Raw genomic sequence first — 20,722 nt, 5'->3', positions numbered from 1 at the left:
AAAACGGCGTAGCTGCATTATTTTCTGTAGCGTCTCCACCGCTACCAGACGAATCGCTACCAAAGTATTAAAATTTCCGCCTGGACAGGGACTTGAAACCTGGGCCCTTAGGTTATAAGCCTAATGCTCTACCGACTGAGCTATCTGGGCTCACACGAGGCTGCAAAACCTCCCACGACGCACAACTATACATTGACTCATGTCCTTTACTGTTGTGCAATCGCTGTATGGGGCCGTTAACAAATAAAACGTCGCCTAAATGCTGTCTACAAACTTATCGCGCTAAGCTCGTAACACACTATCGAAGACTGCTGGCACATGATGCAACAACAAATTGCACCAGTTGTTACGTCTCATACGTTGGAGCAGAGAATTTACGTGTTTTGTCGACACTCACTGGGCAATTGGAAAATTCACAAGCATTTCGAATGCAATGTCTCTCACGCTTTCGCTCATTTCACGGTTCCGTTGAAGACGTTCTTCACCACCTGATACAGAAAAAGGAATGCAGTCGGTAGGATATTTTTAATTCTTTTGCTTCTAGGGGAGTTAGTTGTCTAGTGAGTTCCTCTTATGGCATGCACTAGACAACCAGAACAGCTACAGGAGAGAGTCATTTTTGTTGTCAGCGGTAGTTGCATTATCACAAACGCAGAGTAATTCCATTGGCGTCGCATCAAAACGAATCCCTGCCGAAACCCGGGATCGAACCAGGGACCTTTAGATCTTCAGTCTAACGCTCTCCCAACTGAGCTATTTCGGCTGACGTTGAAGGTTGTCATTTGCATGTGTTCATTAAACTCTGCCTCGTTGCCAATTTCACAGTCACCTTCGTCTGATAAGACACAGGGGCGCTGAAAGGCGAGCAGCCGATGCAGTGAAGTTACACACACATTTCTTCTTCTTCCGTCATCGTAACAAGCAAACATGTCGACTCGATTCGTGTAATATTGACTTCGCTGACGCTAGAAAACCCGTGCTATATCGATGCCAGGGGCAACTCGTGTGCGGAGAACGAGACACAAGAAGGAGTGAGTCTCTCCACCGTATGAGTGGCAGTATCTAGCAGATACACACGGTAAAACATTCGACTTGCGTTAGCTCACACGTCATCGTCTGCAAGCTAAAGTGGACACATCTGCACTGCCCAGTGAGGCGACACTTGTACTAACACCTGGTGGACGCCTGTGAGACGCGGAGATGAGCTGCGGCTTCTGGGCGCGACTGTAGCGCTGCGCCCTGGATCAAATAGCACTGCACATTGCTGGTGACCCACGTGTTTAGTAGTGACGCAACTGCTAGGATGCAGCTGAACGTACGCCATTTGAGAGCGAGAAAATTTTCGCAGTAGGCAGGACTCGAACCTACGCTCCCAGAGGGAATCTGATTTCAAATCAGACGCCTTAACCACTCGGCCACGACTGCCGGTGGCGGAAGCGACTCCCGACAACTGAAACCGCCATCTTTAGAAGCAATCTGGTGGCAGAAAACGGCGTGGCCTCACTCTTTCCTGTACAGTTTCCATTAGCCGTTACGAAAGTGTATTAATTTTCGCCCAGACAGGGACTTGAACACAGGTGTATTAATTTTCGCCCAGACAGGGACTTGAACCCAGGACCCTTTGGTTGAAAACCTAACGCTCTACCGACTCAGCTATGCGGACCCACGCACGAGCATTTTCGTACAGCTGCGTGGTGTGCGAGTGATTCGCATGTCGTAATTACTGGCTTACGGCTCCAATGGCGACTTCACCGACTTCCCACTGACGCACCGCTGACGCTAGTTTTCTGTCGTCTTAAAACGATGGACATACCTCCAAGCAGCTGCGAGATCTTAAGAAAAGAAACGCTGCACCACTGCTTTTGCCGCACTCGAGTGATTGAAATTGCGATTCTTAAAAAGAAAATGAGATGTTCGCTGTGTCCATCACTTTCGAGCACATCTGTGTACTCACGATCTCAGCGACGGCTTTCTGCAGTCCCAGCGTCAGTGTCAGTGTGAGGTGAACCGATAGCCAGAGTAAGCAGCGGTCGTCGCGAAAACTCAGTATTCTTAAAACGGAAATTTTCGTCTTGTTGAGAATGGCGTCACTGGTTTGCACCCGCATTCGCCCACACATGTCACATGTGTGCGAAAATGTTTGCTCCTCTTTACGCAAAATCGCACGCAGCCGATAGGATTCGAACCTACGCTCCCAGAGGGAATCTGATTTCGAGTCAGACGCCTTAACCACTCGGCCACGACTGCCGTTAGCGCGGTGTTCTCCGGACACATGCAACTGCTACCGTTTAAAGCACTGTGGTGTCAGAAAACGGCGTAGCTGCATTATTTTCTGTAGCGTCTCCACCGCTACCAGACGAATCGCTACCAAAGTATTAAAATTTCCGCCTGGACAGGGACTTGAAACCTGGGCCCTTAGGTTATAAGCCTAATGCTCTACCGACTGAGCTATCTGGGCTCACACGAGGCTGCAAAACCTCCCACGACGCACAACTATACATTGACTCATGTCCTTTACTGTTGTGCAATCGCTGTATGGGGCCGTTAACAAATAAAACGTCGCCTAAATGCTGTCTACAAACTTATCGCGCTAAGCTCGTAACACACTATCGAAGACTGCTGGCACATGATGCAACAACAAATTGCACCAGTTGTTACGTCTCATACGTTGGAGCAGAGAATTTACGTGTTTTGTCGACACTCACTGGGCAATTGGAAAATTCACAAGCATTTCGAATGCAATGTCTCTCACGCTTTCGCTCATTTCACGGTTCCGTTGAAGACGTTCTTCACCACCTGATACAGAAAAAGGAATGCAGTCGGTAGGATATTTTTAATTCTTTTGCTTCTAGGGGAGTTAGTTGTCTAGTGAGTTCCTCTTATGGCATGCACTAGACAACCAGAACAGCTACAGGAGAGAGTCATTTTTGTTGTCAGCGGTAGTTGCATTATCACAAACGCAGAGTAATTCCATTGGCGTCGCATCAAAACGAATCCCTGCCGAAACCCGGGATCGAACCAGGGACCTTTAGATCTTCAGTCTAACGCTCTCCCAACTGAGCTATTTCGGCTGACGTTGAAGGTTGTCATTTGCATGTGTTCATTAAACTCTGCCTCGTTGCCAATTTCACAGTCACCTTCGTCTGATAAGACACAGGGGCGCTGAAAGGCGAGCAGCCGATGCAGTGAAGTTACACACACATTTCTTCTTCTTCCGTCATCGTAACAAGCAAACATGTCGACTCGATTCGTGTAATATTGACTTCGCTGACGCTAGAAAACCCGTGCTATATCGATGCCAGGGGCAACTCGTGTGCGGAGAACGAGACACAAGAAGGAGTGAGTCTCTCCACCGTATGAGTGGCAGTATCTAGCAGATACACACGGTAAAACATTCGACTTGCGTTAGCTCACACGTCATCGTCTGCAAGCTAAAGTGGACACATCTGCACTGCCCAGTGAGGCGACACTTGTACTAACACCTGGTGGACGCCTGTGAGACGCGGAGATGAGCTGCGGCTTCTGGGCGCGACTGTAGCGCTGCGCCCTGGATCAAATAGCACTGCACATTGCTGGTGACCCACGTGTTTAGTAGTGACGCAACTGCTAGGATGCAGCTGAACGTACGCCATTTGAGAGCGAGAAAATTTTCGCAGTAGGCAGGACTCGAACCTACGCTCCCAGAGGGAATCTGATTTCAAATCAGACGCCTTAACCACTCGGCCACGACTGCCGGTGGCGGAAGCGACTCCCGACAACTGAAACCGCCATCTTTAGAAGCAATCTGGTGGCAGAAAACGGCGTGGCCTCACTCTTTCCTGTACAGTTTCCATTAGCCGTTACGAAAGTGTATTAATTTTCGCCCAGACAGGGACTTGAACACAGGTGTATTAATTTTCGCCCAGACAGGGACTTGAACCCAGGACCCTTTGGTTGAAAACCTAACGCTCTACCGACTCAGCTATGCGGACCCACGCACGAGCATTTTCGTACAGCTGCGTGGTGTGCGAGTGATTCGCATGTCGTAATTACTGGCTTACGGCTCCAATGGCGACTTCACCGACTTCCCACTGACGCACCGCTGACGCTAGTTTTCTGTCGTCTTAAAACGATGGACATACCTCCAAGCAGCTGCGAGATCTTAAGAAAAGAAACGCTGCACCACTGCTTTTGCCGCACTCGAGTGATTGAAATTGCGATTCTTAAAAAGAAAATGAGATGTTCGCTGTGTCCATCACTTTCGAGCACATCTGTGTACTCACGATCTCAGCGACGGCTTTCTGCAGTCCCAGCGTCAGTGTCAGTGTGAGGTGAACCGATAGCCAGAGTAAGCAGCGGTCGTCGCGAAAACTCAGTATTCTTAAAACGGAAATTTTCGTCTTGTTGAGAATGGCGTCACTGGTTTGCACCCGCATTCGCCCACACATGTCACATGTGTGCGAAAATGTTTGCTCCTCTTTACGCAAAATCGCACGCAGCCGATAGGATTCGAACCTACGCTCCCAGAGGGAATCTGATTTCGAGTCAGACGCCTTAACCACTCGGCCACGACTGCCGTTAGCGCGGTGTTCTCCGGACACATGCAACTGCTACCGTTTAAAGCACTGTGGTGTCAGAAAACGGCGTAGCTGCATTATTTTCTGTAGCGTCTCCACCGCTACCAGACGAATCGCTACCAAAGTATTAAAATTTCCGCCTGGACAGGGACTTGAAACCTGGGCCCTTAGGTTATAAGCCTAATGCTCTACCGACTGAGCTATCTGGGCTCACACGAGGCTGCAAAACCTCCCACGACGCACAACTATACATTGACTCATGTCCTTTACTGTTGTGCAATCGCTGTATGGGGCCGTTAACAAATAAAACGTCGCCTAAATGCTGTCTACAAACTTATCGCGCTAAGCTCGTAACACACTATCGAAGACTGCTGGCACATGATGCAACAACAAATTGCACCAGTTGTTACGTCTCATACGTTGGAGCAGAGAATTTACGTGTTTTGTCGACACTCACTGGGCAATTGGAAAATTCACAAGCATTTCGAATGCAATGTCTCTCACGCTTTCGCTCATTTCACGGTTCCGTTGAAGACGTTCTTCACCACCTGATACAGAAAAAGGAATGCAGTCGGTAGGATATTTTTAATTCTTTTGCTTCTAGGGGAGTTAGTTGTCTAGTGAGTTCCTCTTATGGCATGCACTAGACAACCAGAACAGCTACAGGAGAGAGTCATTTTTGTTGTCAGCGGTAGTTGCATTATCACAAACGCAGAGTAATTCCATTGGCGTCGCATCAAAACGAATCCCTGCCGAAACCCGGGATCGAACCAGGGACCTTTAGATCTTCAGTCTAACGCTCTCCCAACTGAGCTATTTCGGCTGACGTTGAAGGTTGTCATTTGCATGTGTTCATTAAACTCTGCCTCGTTGCCAATTTCACAGTCACCTTCGTCTGATAAGACACAGGGGCGCTGAAAGGCGAGCAGCCGATGCAGTGAAGTTACACACACATTTCTTCTTCTTCCGTCATCGTAACAAGCAAACATGTCGACTCGATTCGTGTAATATTGACTTCGCTGACGCTAGAAAACCCGTGCTATATCGATGCCAGGGGCAACTCGTGTGCGGAGAACGAGACACAAGAAGGAGTGAGTCTCTCCACCGTATGAGTGGCAGTATCTAGCAGATACACACGGTAAAACATTCGACTTGCGTTAGCTCACACGTCATCGTCTGCAAGCTAAAGTGGACACATCTGCACTGCCCAGTGAGGCGACACTTGTACTAACACCTGGTGGACGCCTGTGAGACGCGGAGATGAGCTGCGGCTTCTGGGCGCGACTGTAGCGCTGCGCCCTGGATCAAATAGCACTGCACATTGCTGGTGACCCACGTGTTTAGTAGTGACGCAACTGCTAGGATGCAGCTGAACGTACGCCATTTGAGAGCGAGAAAATTTTCGCAGTAGGCAGGACTCGAACCTACGCTCCCAGAGGGAATCTGATTTCAAATCAGACGCCTTAACCACTCGGCCACGACTGCCGGTGGCGGAAGCGACTCCCGACAACTGAAACCGCCATCTTTAGAAGCAATCTGGTGGCAGAAAACGGCGTGGCCTCACTCTTTCCTGTACAGTTTCCATTAGCCGTTACGAAAGTGTATTAATTTTCGCCCAGACAGGGACTTGAACACAGGACCCTTTGGTTGAAAACCTAACGCTCTACCGACTCAGCTATGCGGACCCACGCACGAGCATTTTCGTACAGCTGCGTGGTGTGCGAGTGATTCGCATGTCGTAATTACTGGCTTACGGCTCCAATGGCGACTTCACCGACTTCCCACTGACGCACCGCTGACGCTAGTTTTCTGTCGTCTTAAAACGATGGACATACCTCCAAGCAGCTGCGAGATCTTAAGAAAAGAAACGCTGCACCACTGCTTTTGCCGCACTCGAGTGATTGAAATTGCGATTCTTAAAAAGAAAATGAGATGTTCGCTGTGTCCATCACTTTCGAGCACATCTGTGTACTCACGATCTCAGCGACGGCTTTCTGCAGTCCCAGCGTCAGTGTCAGTGTGAGGTGAACCGATAGCCAGAGTAAGCAGCGGTCGTCGCGAAAACTCAGTATTCTTAAAACGGAAATTTTCGTCTTGTTGAGAATGGCGTCACTGGTTTGCACCCGCATTCGCCCACACATGTCACATGTGTGCGAAAATGTTTGCTCCTCTTTACGCAAAATCGCACGCAGCCGATAGGATTCGAACCTACGCTCCCAGAGGGAATCTGATTTCGAGTCAGACGCCTTAACCACTCGGCCACGACTGCCGTTAGCGCGGTGTTCTCCGGACACATGCAACTGCTACCGTTTAAAGCACTGTGGTGTCAGAAAACGGCGTAGCTGCATTATTTTCTGTAGCGTCTCCACCGCTACCAGACGAATCGCTACCAAAGTATTAAAATTTCCGCCTGGACAGGGACTTGAAACCTGGGCCCTTAGGTTATAAGCCTAATGCTCTACCGACTGAGCTATCTGGGCTCACACGAGGCTGCAAAACCTCCCACGACGCACAACTATACATTGACTCATGTCCTTTACTGTTGTGCAATCGCTGTATGGGGCCGTTAACAAATAAAACGTCGCCTAAATGCTGTCTACAAACTTATCGCGCTAAGCTCGTAACACACTATCGAAGACTGCTGGCACATGATGCAACAACAAATTGCACCAGTTGTTACGTCTCATACGTTGGAGCAGAGAATTTACGTGTTTTGTCGACACTCACTGGGCAATTGGAAAATTCACAAGCATTTCGAATGCAATGTCTCTCACGCTTTCGCTCATTTCACGGTTCCGTTGAAGACGTTCTTCACCACCTGATACAGAAAAAGGAATGCAGTCGGTAGGATATTTTTAATTCTTTTGCTTCTAGGGGAGTTAGTTGTCTAGTGAGTTCCTCTTATGGCATGCACTAGACAACCAGAACAGCTACAGGAGAGAGTCATTTTTGTTGTCAGCGGTAGTTGCATTATCACAAACGCAGAGTAATTCCATTGGCGTCGCATCAAAACGAATCCCTGCCGAAACCCGGGATCGAACCAGGGACCTTTAGATCTTCAGTCTAACGCTCTCCCAACTGAGCTATTTCGGCTGACGTTGAAGGTTGTCATTTGCATGTGTTCATTAAACTCTGCCTCGTTGCCAATTTCACAGTCACCTTCGTCTGATAAGACACAGGGGCGCTGAAAGGCGAGCAGCCGATGCAGTGAAGTTACACACACATTTCTTCTTCTTCCGTCATCGTAACAAGCAAACATGTCGACTCGATTCGTGTAATATTGACTTCGCTGACGCTAGAAAACCCGTGCTATATCGATGCCAGGGGCAACTCGTGTGCGGAGAACGAGACACAAGAAGGAGTGAGTCTCTCCACCGTATGAGTGGCAGTATCTAGCAGATACACACGGTAAAACATTCGACTTGCGTTAGCTCACACGTCATCGTCTGCAAGCTAAAGTGGACACATCTGCACTGCCCAGTGAGGCGACACTTGTACTAACACCTGGTGGACGCCTGTGAGACGCGGAGATGAGCTGCGGCTTCTGGGCGCGACTGTAGCGCTGCGCCCTGGATCAAATAGCACTGCACATTGCTGGTGACCCACGTGTTTAGTAGTGACGCAACTGCTAGGATGCAGCTGAACGTACGCCATTTGAGAGCGAGAAAATTTTCGCAGTAGGCAGGACTCGAACCTACGCTCCCAGAGGGAATCTGATTTCAAATCAGACGCCTTAACCACTCGGCCACGACTGCCGGTGGCGGAAGCGACTCCCGACAACTGAAACCGCCATCTTTAGAAGCAATCTGGTGGCAGAAAACGGCGTGGCCTCACTCTTTCCTGTACAGTTTCCATTAGCCGTTACGAAAGTGTATTAATTTTCGCCCAGACAGGGACTTGAACACAGGTGTATTAATTTTCGCCCAGACAGGGACTTGAACCCAGGACCCTTTGGTTGAAAACCTAACGCTCTACCGACTCAGCTATGCGGACCCACGCACGAGCATTTTCGTACAGCTGCGTGGTGTGCGAGTGATTCGCATGTCGTAATTACTGGCTTACGGCTCCAATGGCGACTTCACCGACTTCCCACTGACGCACCGCTGACGCTAGTTTTCTGTCGTCTTAAAACGATGGACATACCTCCAAGCAGCTGCGAGATCTTAAGAAAAGAAACGCTGCACCACTGCTTTTGCCGCACTCGAGTGATTGAAATTGCGATTCTTAAAAAGAAAATGAGATGTTCGCTGTGTCCATCACTTTCGAGCACATCTGTGTACTCACGATCTCAGCGACGGCTTTCTGCAGTCCCAGCGTCAGTGTCAGTGTGAGGTGAACCGATAGCCAGAGTAAGCAGCGGTCGTCGCGAAAACTCAGTATTCTTAAAACGGAAATTTTCGTCTTGTTGAGAATGGCGTCACTGGTTTGCACCCGCATTCGCCCACACATGTCACATGTGTGCGAAAATGTTTGCTCCTCTTTACGCAAAATCGCACGCAGCCGATAGGATTCGAACCTACGCTCCCAGAGGGAATCTGATTTCGAGTCAGACGCCTTAACCACTCGGCCACGACTGCCGTTAGCGCGGTGTTCTCCGGACACATGCAACTGCTACCGTTTAAAGCACTGTGGTGTCAGAAAACGGCGTAGCTGCATTATTTTCTGTAGCGTCTCCACCGCTACCAGACGAATCGCTACCAAAGTATTAAAATTTCCGCCTGGACAGGGACTTGAAACCTGGGCCCTTAGGTTATAAGCCTAATGCTCTACCGACTGAGCTATCTGGGCTCACACGAGGCTGCAAAACCTCCCACGACGCACAACTATACATTGACTCATGTCCTTTACTGTTGTGCAATCGCTGTATGGGGCCGTTAACAAATAAAACGTCGCCTAAATGCTGTCTACAAACTTATCGCGCTAAGCTCGTAACACACTATCGAAGACTGCTGGCACATGATGCAACAACAAATTGCACCAGTTGTTACGTCTCATACGTTGGAGCAGAGAATTTACGTGTTTTGTCGACACTCACTGGGCAATTGGAAAATTCACAAGCATTTCGAATGCAATGTCTCTCACGCTTTCGCTCATTTCACGGTTCCGTTGAAGACGTTCTTCACCACCTGATACAGAAAAAGGAATGCAGTCGGTAGGATATTTTTAATTCTTTTGCTTCTAGGGGAGTTAGTTGTCTAGTGAGTTCCTCTTATGGCATGCACTAGACAACCAGAACAGCTACAGGAGAGAGTCATTTTTGTTGTCAGCGGTAGTTGCATTATCACAAACGCAGAGTAATTCCATTGGCGTCGCATCAAAACGAATCCCTGCCGAAACCCGGGATCGAACCAGGGACCTTTAGATCTTCAGTCTAACGCTCTCCCAACTGAGCTATTTCGGCTGACGTTGAAGGTTGTCATTTGCATGTGTTCATTAAACTCTGCCTCGTTGCCAATTTCACAGTCACCTTCGTCTGATAAGACACAGGGGCGCTGAAAGGCGAGCAGCCGATGCAGTGAAGTTACACACACATTTCTTCTTCTTCCGTCATCGTAACAAGCAAACATGTCGACTCGATTCGTGTAATATTGACTTCGCTGACGCTAGAAAACCCGTGCTATATCGATGCCAGGGGCAACTCGTGTGCGGAGAACGAGACACAAGAAGGAGTGAGTCTCTCCACCGTATGAGTGGCAGTATCTAGCAGATACACACGGTAAAACATTCGACTTGCGTTAGCTCACACGTCATCGTCTGCAAGCTAAAGTGGACACATCTGCACTGCCCAGTGAGGCGACACTTGTACTAACACCTGGTGGACGCCTGTGAGACGCGGAGATGAGCTGCGGCTTCTGGGCGCGACTGTAGCGCTGCGCCCTGGATCAAATAGCACTGCACATTGCTGGTGACCCACGTGTTTAGTAGTGACGCAACTGCTAGGATGCAGCTGAACGTACGCCATTTGAGAGCGAGAAAATTTTCGCAGTAGGCAGGACTCGAACCTACGCTCCCAGAGGGAATCTGATTTCAAATCAGACGCCTTAACCACTCGGCCACGACTGCCGGTGGCGGAAGCGACTCCCGACAACTGAAACCGCCATCTTTAGAAGCAATCTGGTGGCAGAAAACGGCGTGGCCTCACTCTTTCCTGTACAGTTTCCATTAGCCGTTACGAAAGTGTATTAATTTTCGCCCAGACAGGGACTTGAACACAGGTGTATTAATTTTCGCCCAGACAGGGACTTGAACCCAGGACCCTTTGGTTGAAAACCTAACGCTCTACCGACTCAGCTATGCGGACCCACGCACGAGCATTTTCGTACAGCTGCGTGGTGTGCGAGTGATTCGCATGTCGTAATTACTGGCTTACGGCTCCAATGGCGACTTCACCGACTTCCCACTGACGCACCGCTGACGCTAGTTTTCTGTCGTCTTAAAACGATGGACATACCTCCAAGCAGCTGCGAGATCTTAAGAAAAGAAACGCTGCACCACTGCTTTTGCCGCACTCGAGTGATTGAAATTGCGATTCTTAAAAAGAAAATGAGATGTTCGCTGTGTCCATCACTTTCGAGCACATCTGTGTACTCACGATCTCAGCGACGGCTTTCTGCAGTCCCAGCGTCAGTGTCAGTGTGAGGTGAACCGATAGCCAGAGTAAGCAGCGGTCGTCGCGAAAACTCAGTATTCTTAAAACGGAAATTTTCGTCTTGTTGAGAATGGCGTCACTGGTTTGCACCCGCATTCGCCCACACATGTCACATGTGTGCGAAAATGTTTGCTCCTCTTTACGCAAAATCGCACGCAGCCGATAGGATTCGAACCTACGCTCCCAGAGGGAATCTGATTTCGAGTCAGACGCCTTAACCACTCGGCCACGACTGCCGTTAGCGCGGTGTTCTCCGGACACATGCAACTGCTACCGTTTAAAGCACTGTGGTGTCAGAAAACGGCGTAGCTGCATTATTTTCTGTAGCGTCTCCACCGCTACCAGACGAATCGCTACCAAAGTATTAAAATTTCCGCCTGGACAGGGACTTGAAACCTGGGCCCTTAGGTTATAAGCCTAATGCTCTACCGACTGAGCTATCTGGGCTCACACGAGGCTGCAAAACCTCCCACGACGCACAACTATACATTGACTCATGTCCTTTACTGTTGTGCAATCGCTGTATGGGGCCGTTAACAAATAAAACGTCGCCTAAATGCTGTCTACAAACTTATCGCGCTAAGCTCGTAACACACTATCGAAGACTGCTGGCACATGATGCAACAACAAATTGCACCAGTTGTTACGTCTCATACGTTGGAGCAGAGAATTTACGTGTTTTGTCGACACTCACTGGGCAATTGGAAAATTCACAAGCATTTCGAATGCAATGTCTCTCACGCTTTCGCTCATTTCACGGTTCCGTTGAAGACGTTCTTCACCACCTGATACAGAAAAAGGAATGCAGTCGGTAGGATATTTTTAATTCTTTTGCTTCTAGGGGAGTTAGTTGTCTAGTGAGTTCCTCTTATGGCATGCACTAGACAACCAGAACAGCTACAGGAGAGAGTCATTTTTGTTGTCAGCGGTAGTTGCATTATCACAAACGCAGAGTAATTCCATTGGCGTCGCATCAAAACGAATCCCTGCCGAAACCCGGGATCGAACCAGGGACCTTTAGATCTTCAGTCTAACGCTCTCCCAACTGAGCTATTTCGGCTGACGTTGAAGGTTGTCATTTGCATGTGTTCATTAAACTCTGCCTCGTTGCCAATTTCACAGTCACCTTCGTCTGATAAGACACAGGGGCGCTGAAAGGCGAGCAGCCGATGCAGTGAAGTTACACACACATTTCTTCTTCTTCCGTCATCGTAACAAGCAAACATGTCGACTCGATTCGTGTAATATTGACTTCGCTGACGCTAGAAAACCCGTGCTATATCGATGCCAGGGGCAACTCGTGTGCGGAGAACGAGACACAAGAAGGAGTGAGTCTCTCCACCGTATGAGAGGCAGTATCTAGCAGATACACACGGTAAAACATTCGACTTGCGTTAGCTCACACGTCATCGTCTGCAAGCTAAAGTGGACACATCTGCACTGCCCAGTGAGGCGACACTTGTACTAACACCTGGTGGACGCCTGTGAGACGCGGAGATGAGCTGCGGCTTCTGGGCGCGACTGTAGCGCTGCGCCCTGGATCAAATAGCACTGCACATTGCTGGTGACCCACGTGTTTAGTAGTGACGCAACTGCTAGGATGCAGCTGAACGTACGCCATTTGAGAGCGAGAAAATTTTCGCAGTAGGCAGGACTCGAACCTACGCTCCCAGAGGGAATCTGATTTCAAATCAGACGCCTTAACCACTCGGCCACGACTGCCGGTGGCGGAAGCGACTCCCGACAACTGAAACCGCCATCTTTAGAAGCAATCTGGTGGCAGAAAACGGCGTGGCCTCACTCTTTCCTGTACAGTTTCCATTAGCCGTTACGAAAGTGTATTAATTTTCGCCCAGACAGGGACTTGAACACAGGTGTATTAATTTTCGCCCAGACAGGGACTTGAACCCAGGACCCTTTGGTTGAAAACCTAACGCTCTACCGACTCAGCTATGCGGACCCACGCACGAGCATTTTCGTACAGCTGCGTGGTGTGCGAGTGATTCGCATGTCGTAATTACTGGCTTACGGCTCCAATGGCGACTTCACCGACTTCCCACTGACGCACCGCTGACGCTAGTTTTCTGTCGTCTTAAAACGATGGACATACCTCCAAGCAGCTGCGAGATCTTAAGAAAAGAAACGCTGCACCACTGCTTTTGCCGCACTCGAGTGATTGAAATTGCGATTCTTAAAAAGAAAATGAGATGTTCGCTCTGTCCATCACTTTCGAGCACATCTGTGTACTCACGATCTCAGCGACGGCTTTCTGCAGTCCCAGCGTCAGTGTCAGTGTGAGGTGAACCGATAGCCAGAGTAAGCAGCGGTCGTCGCGAAAACTCAGTATTCTTAAAACGGAAATTTTCGTCTTGTTGAGAATGGCGTCACTGGTTTGCACCCGCATTCGCCCACACATGTCACATGTGTGCGAAAATGTTTGCTCCTCTTTACGCAAAATCGCACGCAGCCGATAGGATTCGAACCTACGCTCCCAGAGGGAATCTGATTTCGAGTCAGACGCCTTAACCACTCGGCCACGACTGCCGTTAGCGCGGTGTTCTCCGGACACATGCAACTGCTACCGTTTAAAGCACTGTGGTGTCAGAAAACGGCGTAGCTGCATTATTTTCTGTAGCGTCTCCACCGCTACCAGACGAATCGCTACCAAAGTATTAAAATTTCCGCCTGGACAGGGACTTGAAACCTGGGCCCTTAGGTTAAAAGCCTAATGCTCTACCGACTGAGCTATCCGGGCTCACACGAGGCTGCAAAACCTCCCACGACGCACAACTATACATTGACTCATGTCCTTTACTGTTGTGCAATCGCTGTATGGGGCCGTTAACAAATAAAACGTCGCCTAAATGCTGTCTACAAACTTATCGCGCTAAGCTCGTAACACACTATCGAAGACTGCTGGCACATGATGCAACAACAAATTGCACCAGTTGTTACGTCTCATACGTTGGAGCAGAGAATTTACGTGTTTTGTCGACACTCACTGGGCAATTGGAAAATTCACAAGCATTTCGAATGCAATGTTTCTCACGCTTTCGCTCATTTCACGGTTCCGTTGAAGACGTTCTTCACCACCTGATACAGAAAAAGGAATGCAGTCGGTAGGATATTTTTAATTCTTTTGCTTCTAGGGGAGTTAGTTGTCTAGTGAGTTCCTCTTATGGCATGCACTAGACAACCAGAACAGCTACAGGAGAGAGTCATTTTTGTTGTCAGCGGTAGTTGCATTATCACAAACGCAGAGTAATTCCATTGGCGTCGCATCAAAACGAATCCCTGCCGAAACCCGGGATCGAACCAGGGACCTTTAGATCTTCAGTCTAACGCTCTCCCAACTGAGCTATTTCGGCTGACGTTGAAGGTTGTCATTTGCATGTGTTCATTAAACTCTGCCTCGTTGCCAATTTCACAGTCACCTTCGTCTGATAAGACACAGGGGCGCTGAAAGGCGAGCAGCCGATGCAGTGAAGTTACACACACATTTCTTCTTCTTCCGTCATCGTAACAAGCAAACATGTCGACTCGATTCGTGTAATATTGACTTCGCTGACGCTAGAAAACCCGTGCTATATCGATGCCAGGGGCAACTCGTGTGCGGAGAACGAGACACAAGAAGGAGTGAGTCTCTCCACCGTATGAGTGGCAGTATCTAGCAGATACACACGGTAAAACATTCGACTTGCGTTAGCTCACACGTCATCGTCTGCAAGCTAAAGTGGACACATCTGCACTGCCCAGTGAGGCGACACTTGTACTAACACCTGGTGGACGCCTGTGAGACGCGGAGATGAGCTGCGGCTTCTGGGCGCGACTGTAGCGCTGCGCCCTGGATCAAATAGCACTGCACATTGCTGGTGACCCACGTGTTTAGTAGTGACGCAACTGCTAGGATGCAGCTGAACGTACGCCATTTGAGAGCGAGAAAATTTTCGCAGTAGGCAGGACTCGAACCTACGCTCCCAGAGGGAATCTGATTTCAAATCAGACGCCTTAACCACTCGGCCACGACTGCCGGTGGCGGAAGCGACTCCCGACAACTGAAACCGCCATCTTTAGAAGCAATCTGGTGGCAGAAAACGGCGTGGCCTCACTCTTTCCTGTACAGTTTCCATTAGCCGTTACGAAAGTGTATTAATTTTCGCCCAGACAGGGACTTGAACACAGGTGTATTAATTTTCGCCCAGACAGGGACTTGAACCCAGGACCCTTTGGTTGAAAACCTAACGCTCTACCGACTCAGCTATGCGGACCCACGCACGAGCATTTTCGTACAGCTGCGTGGTGTGCGAGTGATTCGCATGTCGTAATTACTGGCTTACGGCTCCAATGGCGACTTCAACGACTTCCCACTGACGCACCGCTGACGCTAGTTTTCTGTCGTCTTAAAACGATGGACATACCTCCAAGCAGCTGCGAGATCTTAAGAAAAGAAACGCTGCACCACTGCTTTTGCCGCACTCGAGTGATTGAAATTGCGATTCTTAAAAAGAAAATGAGATGTTCGCTCTGTCCATCACTTTCGAGCACATCTGTGTACTCACGATCTCAGCGACGGCTTTCTGCAGTCCCAGCGTCAGTGTCAGTGTGAGGTGAACCGATAGCCAGAGTAAGCAGCGGTCGTCGCGAAAACTCAGTATTCTTAAAACGGAAATTTTCGTCTTGTTGAGAATGGCGTCACTGGTTTGCACCCGCATTCGCCCACACATGTCACATGTGTGCGAAAATGTTTGCTCCTCTTTACGCAAAATCGCACGCAGCCGGTAGGATTCGAACCTACGCTCCCAGAGGGAATCTGATTTCGAGTCAGACGCCTTTACCACTCGGCCACGACTGCCGTTAGCGCGGTGTTCTCCGGACACATGCAACTGCTACCGTTTAAAGCACTGTGGTGTCAGAAAACGGCGTAGCTGCATTATTTTCTGTAGCGTCTCCACCGCTACCAGACGAATCGCTACCAAAGTATTAAAATTTCCGCCTGGACAGGGACTTGAAACCTGGGCCCTTAGGTTAAAAGCCTAATGCTCTACCGACTGAGCTATCCGGGCTCACACGAGGCTGCAAAACCTCCCACGACGCACAACTATACATTGACTCATGTCCTTTACTGTTGTGCAATCGCTGTATGGGGCCGTTAACAAATAAAACGTCGCCTAAATGCTGTCTACAAACTTATCGCGCTAAGCTCGTAACACACTATCGAAGACTGCTGGCACATGATGCAACAACAAATTGCACCAGTTGTTACGTCTCATACGTTGGAGCAGAGAATTTACGTGTTTTGTCGACACTCACTGGGCAATTGGAAAATTCACAAGCATTTCGAATGCAATGTTTCTCACGCTTTCGCTCATTTCACGGTTCCGTTGAAGACGTTCTTCACCACCTGATACAGAAAAAGGAATGCAGTCGGTAGGATATTTTTAATTCTTTTGCTTCTAGGGGAGTTAGTTGTCTAGTGAGTTCCTCTTATGGCATGCACTAGACAACCAGAACAGCTACAGGAGAGAGTCATTTTTGTTGTCAGCGGTAGTTGCATTATCACAAACGCAGAGTAATTCCATTGGCGTCGCATCAAAACGAATCCCTGCCGAAACCCGGGATCGAACCAGGGACCTTTAGATCTTCAGTCTAACGCTCTCCCAACTGAGCTATTTCGGCTGACGTTGAAGGTTGTCATTTGCATGTGTTCATTAAAACTCTGCCTCGTTGCCAATTTCACAGTCACCTTCGTCTGATAAGACACAGGGGCGCTGAAAGGCGAGCAGCCGATGCAGTGAAGTTACACACACATTTCTTCTTCTTCCGTCATCGTAACAAGCAAACATGTCGACTCGATTCGTGTAATATTGACTTCGCTGACGCTAGAAAACCCGTGCTATATCGATGCCAGGGGCAACTCGTGTGCGGAGAACGAGACACAAGAAGGAGTGAGTCTCTCCACCGTATGAGAGGCAGTATCTAGCAGATACACACGGTAAAACATTCGACTTGCGTTAGCTCACACGTCATCGTCTGCAAGCTAAAGTGGACACATCTGCACTGCCCAGTGAGGCGACACTTGTACTAACACCTGGTGGACGCCTGTGAGACGCGGAGATGAGCTGCGGCTTCTGGGCGCGACTGTAGCGCTGCGCCCTGGATCAAATAGCACTGCACATTGCTGGTGACCCACGTGTTTAGTAGTGACGCAACTGCTAGGATGCAGCTGAACGTACGCCATTTGAGAGCGAGAAAATTTTCGCAGTAGGCAGGACTCGAACCTACGCTCCCAGAGGGAATCTGATTTCAAATCAGACGCCTTAACCACTCGGCCACGACTGCCGGTGGCGGAAGCGACTCCCGACAACTGAAACCGCCATCTTTAGAAGCAATCTGGTGGCAGAAAAACGGCGTGGCCTCACTCTTTCCTGTACAGTTTCCATTAGCCGTTACGAAAGTGTATTAATTTTCGCCCAGACAGGGACTTGAACACAGGTGTATTAATTTTCGCCCAGACAGGGACTTGAACCCAGGACCCTTTGGTTGAAAACCTAACGCTCTACCGACTCAGCTATGCGGACCCACGCACGAGCATTTTCGTACAGCTGCGTGGTGTGCGAGTGATTCGCATGTCGTAATTACTGGCTTACGGCTCCAATGGCGACTTCACCGACTTCCCACTGACGCACCGCTGACGCTAGTTTTCTGTCGTCTTAAAACGATGGGACATACCTCCAAGCAGCTGCGAGATCTTAAGAAAAGAAACGCTGCACCACTGCTTTTGCCGCACTCGAGTGATTGAAATTGCGATTCTTAAAAAGAAAATGAGATGTTCGCTCTGTCCATCACTTTCGAGCACATCTGTGTACTCACGATCTCAGCGACGGCTTTCTGCAGTCCCAGCGTCAGTGTCAGTGTGAGGTGAACCGATAGCCAGAGTAAGCAGCGGTCGTCGCGAAAACTCAGTATTCTTAAAACGGAAATTTTCGTCTTGTTGAGAATGGCGTCACTGGTTTGCACCCGCATTCGCCCACACATGTCACATGTGTGCGAAAATGTTTGCTCCTCTTTACGCAAAATCGCACGCAGCCGATAGGATTCGAACCTACGCTCCCAGAGGGAATCTGATTTCGAGTCAGACGCCTTAACCACTCGGCCACGACTGCCGTTAGCGCGGTGTTCTCCGGACACATGCAACTGCTACCGTTTAAAGCACTGTGGTGTCAGAAAACGGCGTAGCTGCATTATTTTCTGTAGCGTCTCCACCGCTACCAGACGAATCGCTACCAAAGTATTAAAATTTCCGCCTGGACAGGGACTTGAAACCTGGGCCCTTAGGTTAAAAGCCTAATGCTCTACCGACTGAGCTATCCGGGCTCACACGAGGCTGCAAAACCTCCCACGACGCACAACTATACATTGACTCATGTCCTTTACTGTTGTGCAATCGCTGTATGGGGCCGTTAACAAATAAAAACGTCGCCTAAATGCTGTCTACAAACTTATCGCGCTAAGCTCGTAACACACTATCGAAGACTGCTGGCACATGATGCAACAACAAATTGCACCAGTTGTTACGTCTCATACGTTGGAGCAGAGAATTTACGTGTTTTGTCGACACTCACTGGGCAATTGGAAAATTCACAAGCATTTCGAATGCAATGTTTCTCACGCTTTCGCTCATTTCACGGTTCCGTTGAAGACGTTCTTCACCACCTGATACAGAAAAAGGAATGCAGTCGGTAGGATATTTTTAATTCTTTTGCTTCTAGGGGAGTTAGTTGTCTAGTGAGTTCCTCTTATGGCATGCACTAGACAACCAGAACAGCTACAGGAGAGAGTCATTTTTGTTGTCAGCGGTAGTTGCATTATCACAAACGCAGAGTAATTCCATTGGCGTCGCATCAAAACGAATCCCTGCCGAAACCCGGGATCGAACCAGGGACCTTTAGATCTTCAGTCTAACGCTCTCCCAACTGAGCTATTTCGGCTGACGTTGAAGGTTGTCATTTGCATGTGTTCATTAAACTCTGCCTCGTTGCCAATTTCACAGTCACCTTCGTCCTGATAAGACACAGGGGCGCTGAAAGGCGAGCAGCCGATGCAGTGAAGTTACACACACATTTCTTCTTCTTCCGTCATCGTAACAAGCAAACATGTCGACTCGATTCGTGTAATATTGACTTCGCTGACGCTAGAAAACCCGTGCTATATCGATGCCAGGGGCAACTCGTGTGCGGAGAACGAGACACAAGAAGGAGTGAGTCTCTCCACCGTATGAGTGGCAGTATCTAGCAGATACACACGGTAAAACATTCGACTTGCGTTAGCTCACACGTCATCGTCTGCAAGCTAAAGTGGACACATCTGCACTGCCCAGTGAGGCGACACTTGTACTAACACCTGGTGGACGCCTGTGAGACGCGGAGATGAGCTGCGGCTTCTGGGCGCGACTGTAGCGCTGCGCCCTGGATCAAATAGCACTGCACATTGCTGGTGACCCACGTGTTTAGTAGTGACGCAACTGCTAGGATGCAGCTGAACGTACGCCATTTGAGAGCGAGAAAATTTTCGCAGTAGGCAGGACTCGAACCTACGCTCCCAGAGGGAATCTGATTTCAAATCAGACGCCTTAACCACTCGGCCACGACTGCCGGTGGCGGAAGCGACTCCCGACAACTGAAACCGCCATCTTTAGAAGCAATCTGGTGGCAGAAAACGGCGTGGCCTCACTCTTTCCTGTACAGTTTCCATTAGCCGTTACGAAAGTGTATTAATTTTCGCCCAGACAGGGACTTGAACACAGGTGTATTAATTTTCGCCCAGACAGGGACTTGAACCCAGGACCCTTTGGTTGAAAACCTAACGCTCTACCGACTCAGCTATGCGGACCCACGCACGAGCATTTTCGTACAGCTGCGTGGTGTGCGAGTGATTCGCATGTCGTAATTACTGGCTTACGGCTCCAATGGCGACTTCAACGACTTCCCACTGACGCACCGCTGACGCTAGTTTTCTGTCGTCTTAAAACGATGGACATACCTCCAAGCAGCTGCGAGATCTTAAGAAAAGAAACGCTGCACCACTGCTTTTGCCGCACTCGAGTGATTGAAATTGCGATTCTTAAAAAGAAAATGAGATGTTCGCTCTGTCCATCACTTTCGAGCACATCTGTGTACTCACGATCTCAGCGACGGCTTTCTGCAGTCCCAGCGTCAGTGTCAGTGTGAGGTGAACCGATAGCCAGAGTAAGCAGCGGTCGTCGCGAAAACTCAGTATTCTTAAAACGGAAATTTTCGTCTTGTTGAGAATGGCGTCACTGGTTTGCACCCGCATTCGCCCACACATGTCACATGTGTGCGAAAAATGTTTGCTCCTCTTTACGCAAAATCGCACGCAGCCGGTAGGATTCGAACCTACGCTCCCAGAGGGAATCTGATTTCGAGTCAGACGCCTTTACCACTCGGCCACGACTGCCGTTAGCGCGGTGTTCTCCGGACACATGCAACTGCTACCGTTT

The 20,722-nt window shown here is 49.2% G+C and overlaps 36 non-coding genes across 36 annotated transcripts; all 36 read right to left on the bottom strand.

Annotated features, from left to right (window-relative positions):
• Positions 1–77: 77 nt before the first annotated feature.
• Positions 78–150, bottom strand: Trnai-uau. The gene has a single exon. It is a non-coding gene; the product is annotated as a tRNA-Ile (tRNA).
• Positions 151–690: 540 nt separating this feature from the next.
• On the bottom strand, positions 691–763 carry Trnaf-gaa. The gene has a single exon. It is a non-coding gene; the product is annotated as a tRNA-Phe (tRNA).
• Positions 764–1,343: 580 nt separating this feature from the next.
• Positions 1,344–1,425, bottom strand: Trnas-uga. The gene has a single exon. It is a non-coding gene; the product is annotated as a tRNA-Ser (tRNA).
• A 740-nt stretch (positions 1,426–2,165) lies between these two features.
• On the bottom strand, positions 2,166–2,247 carry Trnas-cga. Its single transcript has one exon. It is a non-coding gene; the product is annotated as a tRNA-Ser (tRNA).
• A 138-nt stretch (positions 2,248–2,385) lies between these two features.
• Positions 2,386–2,458, bottom strand: Trnai-uau. Its single transcript has one exon. It is a non-coding gene; the product is annotated as a tRNA-Ile (tRNA).
• Positions 2,459–2,998: 540 nt separating this feature from the next.
• Positions 2,999–3,071, bottom strand: Trnaf-gaa. The gene has a single exon. It is a non-coding gene; the product is annotated as a tRNA-Phe (tRNA).
• A 580-nt stretch (positions 3,072–3,651) lies between these two features.
• Trnas-uga lies at positions 3,652–3,733 on the bottom strand. Its single transcript has one exon. It is a non-coding gene; the product is annotated as a tRNA-Ser (tRNA).
• Positions 3,734–4,473: 740 nt separating this feature from the next.
• On the bottom strand, positions 4,474–4,555 carry Trnas-cga. The gene has a single exon. It is a non-coding gene; the product is annotated as a tRNA-Ser (tRNA).
• A 138-nt stretch (positions 4,556–4,693) lies between these two features.
• Positions 4,694–4,766, bottom strand: Trnai-uau. The gene has a single exon. It is a non-coding gene; the product is annotated as a tRNA-Ile (tRNA).
• Positions 4,767–5,306: 540 nt separating this feature from the next.
• Trnaf-gaa lies at positions 5,307–5,379 on the bottom strand. Its single transcript has one exon. It is a non-coding gene; the product is annotated as a tRNA-Phe (tRNA).
• A 580-nt stretch (positions 5,380–5,959) lies between these two features.
• Trnas-uga lies at positions 5,960–6,041 on the bottom strand. The gene has a single exon. It is a non-coding gene; the product is annotated as a tRNA-Ser (tRNA).
• A 702-nt stretch (positions 6,042–6,743) lies between these two features.
• Trnas-cga lies at positions 6,744–6,825 on the bottom strand. The gene has a single exon. It is a non-coding gene; the product is annotated as a tRNA-Ser (tRNA).
• Positions 6,826–6,963: 138 nt separating this feature from the next.
• Positions 6,964–7,036, bottom strand: Trnai-uau. The gene has a single exon. It is a non-coding gene; the product is annotated as a tRNA-Ile (tRNA).
• A 540-nt stretch (positions 7,037–7,576) lies between these two features.
• On the bottom strand, positions 7,577–7,649 carry Trnaf-gaa. The gene has a single exon. It is a non-coding gene; the product is annotated as a tRNA-Phe (tRNA).
• A 580-nt stretch (positions 7,650–8,229) lies between these two features.
• Trnas-uga lies at positions 8,230–8,311 on the bottom strand. Its single transcript has one exon. It is a non-coding gene; the product is annotated as a tRNA-Ser (tRNA).
• A 740-nt stretch (positions 8,312–9,051) lies between these two features.
• Trnas-cga lies at positions 9,052–9,133 on the bottom strand. The gene has a single exon. It is a non-coding gene; the product is annotated as a tRNA-Ser (tRNA).
• A 138-nt stretch (positions 9,134–9,271) lies between these two features.
• Trnai-uau lies at positions 9,272–9,344 on the bottom strand. Its single transcript has one exon. It is a non-coding gene; the product is annotated as a tRNA-Ile (tRNA).
• A 540-nt stretch (positions 9,345–9,884) lies between these two features.
• Positions 9,885–9,957, bottom strand: Trnaf-gaa. The gene has a single exon. It is a non-coding gene; the product is annotated as a tRNA-Phe (tRNA).
• Positions 9,958–10,537: 580 nt separating this feature from the next.
• Trnas-uga lies at positions 10,538–10,619 on the bottom strand. Its single transcript has one exon. It is a non-coding gene; the product is annotated as a tRNA-Ser (tRNA).
• Positions 10,620–11,359: 740 nt separating this feature from the next.
• On the bottom strand, positions 11,360–11,441 carry Trnas-cga. The gene has a single exon. It is a non-coding gene; the product is annotated as a tRNA-Ser (tRNA).
• A 138-nt stretch (positions 11,442–11,579) lies between these two features.
• On the bottom strand, positions 11,580–11,652 carry Trnai-uau. Its single transcript has one exon. It is a non-coding gene; the product is annotated as a tRNA-Ile (tRNA).
• Positions 11,653–12,192: 540 nt separating this feature from the next.
• On the bottom strand, positions 12,193–12,265 carry Trnaf-gaa. Its single transcript has one exon. It is a non-coding gene; the product is annotated as a tRNA-Phe (tRNA).
• A 580-nt stretch (positions 12,266–12,845) lies between these two features.
• Positions 12,846–12,927, bottom strand: Trnas-uga. The gene has a single exon. It is a non-coding gene; the product is annotated as a tRNA-Ser (tRNA).
• A 740-nt stretch (positions 12,928–13,667) lies between these two features.
• On the bottom strand, positions 13,668–13,749 carry Trnas-cga. The gene has a single exon. It is a non-coding gene; the product is annotated as a tRNA-Ser (tRNA).
• Positions 13,750–13,887: 138 nt separating this feature from the next.
• Trnak-uuu lies at positions 13,888–13,960 on the bottom strand. The gene has a single exon. It is a non-coding gene; the product is annotated as a tRNA-Lys (tRNA).
• A 540-nt stretch (positions 13,961–14,500) lies between these two features.
• Trnaf-gaa lies at positions 14,501–14,573 on the bottom strand. Its single transcript has one exon. It is a non-coding gene; the product is annotated as a tRNA-Phe (tRNA).
• Positions 14,574–15,153: 580 nt separating this feature from the next.
• Trnas-uga lies at positions 15,154–15,235 on the bottom strand. Its single transcript has one exon. It is a non-coding gene; the product is annotated as a tRNA-Ser (tRNA).
• Positions 15,236–15,975: 740 nt separating this feature from the next.
• Trnas-cga lies at positions 15,976–16,057 on the bottom strand. The gene has a single exon. It is a non-coding gene; the product is annotated as a tRNA-Ser (tRNA).
• A 138-nt stretch (positions 16,058–16,195) lies between these two features.
• Trnak-uuu lies at positions 16,196–16,268 on the bottom strand. Its single transcript has one exon. It is a non-coding gene; the product is annotated as a tRNA-Lys (tRNA).
• A 540-nt stretch (positions 16,269–16,808) lies between these two features.
• Trnaf-gaa lies at positions 16,809–16,881 on the bottom strand. The gene has a single exon. It is a non-coding gene; the product is annotated as a tRNA-Phe (tRNA).
• A 581-nt stretch (positions 16,882–17,462) lies between these two features.
• Positions 17,463–17,544, bottom strand: Trnas-uga. The gene has a single exon. It is a non-coding gene; the product is annotated as a tRNA-Ser (tRNA).
• A 742-nt stretch (positions 17,545–18,286) lies between these two features.
• On the bottom strand, positions 18,287–18,368 carry Trnas-cga. Its single transcript has one exon. It is a non-coding gene; the product is annotated as a tRNA-Ser (tRNA).
• A 138-nt stretch (positions 18,369–18,506) lies between these two features.
• Trnak-uuu lies at positions 18,507–18,579 on the bottom strand. The gene has a single exon. It is a non-coding gene; the product is annotated as a tRNA-Lys (tRNA).
• Positions 18,580–19,120: 541 nt separating this feature from the next.
• On the bottom strand, positions 19,121–19,193 carry Trnaf-gaa. Its single transcript has one exon. It is a non-coding gene; the product is annotated as a tRNA-Phe (tRNA).
• A 581-nt stretch (positions 19,194–19,774) lies between these two features.
• Trnas-uga lies at positions 19,775–19,856 on the bottom strand. The gene has a single exon. It is a non-coding gene; the product is annotated as a tRNA-Ser (tRNA).
• A 741-nt stretch (positions 19,857–20,597) lies between these two features.
• Positions 20,598–20,679, bottom strand: Trnas-cga. Its single transcript has one exon. It is a non-coding gene; the product is annotated as a tRNA-Ser (tRNA).
• Positions 20,680–20,722: the final 43 nt, after the last annotated feature.

The sequence above is a fragment of the Schistocerca americana genome, unplaced genomic scaffold (assembly GCF_021461395.2).
Source record: "Schistocerca americana isolate TAMUIC-IGC-003095 unplaced genomic scaffold, iqSchAmer2.1 HiC_scaffold_1503, whole genome shotgun sequence".
Taxonomy (NCBI): domain Eukaryota; kingdom Metazoa; phylum Arthropoda; class Insecta; order Orthoptera; family Acrididae; genus Schistocerca; species Schistocerca americana.
Note: the sequence above shows the minus strand (reverse complement) of the source record. Positions and strands in the feature narration are given on the sequence as shown.